At 35.0% G+C, this 1,725-nt stretch overlaps 1 pseudogene; it reads left to right on the top strand.

Moving 5' to 3' along the window:
* Positions 1-1,171: 1,171 nt before the first annotated feature.
* On the top strand, positions 1,172-1,305 carry LOC145268499 (U2 spliceosomal RNA; annotated as a pseudogene).
* Positions 1,306-1,725: the final 420 nt, after the last annotated feature.

Consider the following 1,725-nt stretch of genomic DNA (forward strand, 5'->3'; position numbering starts at 1 on the left):
GGTCAAATCTGTAGATAACAAATTTATTGAATAGATAGGTTGAGAATTGTTCTCTCTCTCTCTCTCGCAACCTTACACACACAACCACACGCAAACATTCTGACTTTTATAGATATAATAGATCGATTATGCTAGATATATTTCCATATGTCTGAATACCCAATATACAAATTTTCAAATCTGTAGGTAAAAAATTTGTTGAATATATAGGTTGAGAATTGTTCTCTCTCTCTCTCACACACTCACATTCTCACTTTTATAGATATAATGTATAGATTATGCTAGATATATTTCTATATGTCTGAATACCCTATATACAAAGTTTAAAATCCGTAGATAAAAATACGTTGAGTATATAGGTTGAGAATTGTTCTCTCTCTCTCTTACGCACACACACACACACACACACACATTTTCACTTTTATAGATATAATAGATAGATTATGCTAGATATATTTCCATATGTCTGAATACCCTATATACAAATTTTCAAATCTGTAGATAAAAAATGTATTGAATATATAGGTTGAGAATTGTTGTCTCTCTCTCTCTCTCTCTCTCTCTCTCTCTCTCTGGCTACCTCACACACACACACATTTTCACTTTTATAGATATAATAGATAGATTATGCTAGATATATTTCCATATGTCTGAATACCCTATATACAAACTTTCAAATCTGTAGATAAAAAATTTGTTGAGTATATAGGTTGAGAATTGTTCTCTCTCTCTCACACGAAACTGTGCGCTCGGCTTCTTCCCCCCCTTCCCACCCCAAATGCTTGGGAAACTGTGCACTGTTTTTGTTGGTTTTCAAGCTGCCTCTTCCCCCCCCCCCACACACACAGTTTAACAGTAGTAGGAGGTCAAGAGAAAGAGGGTGAGAGAGAGAGAAGAGTAAGTTGGTGAGAGAGAGAGAAAAGAGAAAGAGGGTGTTGGTTTTATATTTTTATTATCGTCTAATATTTTGAAAGCTGAATTTCTAATAAAATGTGCATCTATAGGAGATAATGCCTGGGAATGTGTTCCCCCCCCCACAGTTTAACAGTGGTGTGACGTCAAGAGAAAGAGGGTGAGAGAGAGGGAAGAGTAAGTGGGTGAGAGAGAGAAAGAGAGAGAAAAAAAAGAAAGACGGTGTTGGTTTTGTGAAAAAAGTTGTTATTTACAATTGTTCGCATTCTTGGCCTTTTGGTCAAGATCAAAGTGTAGTATCTGTTCTTCAGATGCTGCACTTCTATTTCTTGTTCTCTTTCGGTGGAGGAGAAATCCTCCACGACTGAGACAATTTTTATTTTTGTACCTTTTCTCCACGTTAAAAAACGACCCTGGTGTCTAACTCTGTCCCGTGGGGAGGCATAGTAAATAGGTACAATTGTTCGCCATTAGTGGATGTGGACGTCACGTCACGTGACATGACTAAGCGTTTTTTTTTTTTAGTATGAATAACATTTTTTGTTTTAATTATAAAGTCTACACTTAATTTTATAGAAAATGATGTATATATAATAGAAAAAAAAAATAACTGGTTTTGTTGGATTCAAGTGGATCCCCCCCCTCCAGTTTAAGAGATAGCAGGTCACGTGGTAATATACAAAATGGCTAGCGTAAATATAAAGATCGGTTTTTTTATCGACGAATATTTTGAAAGCTGAATTTTTTTTTATTCCTGTACATTTTTTCCTGATATTTTTCGTTAAAACTCTTGTATAAATACTATTTTTAACC

Source organism: Euprymna scolopes, chromosome 43 (assembly GCF_053919585.1).
Source record: "Euprymna scolopes isolate OS-2025 chromosome 43, ASM5391958v1, whole genome shotgun sequence".
Taxonomy (NCBI): Eukaryota; Metazoa; Mollusca; class Cephalopoda; order Sepiida; family Sepiolidae; genus Euprymna; species Euprymna scolopes.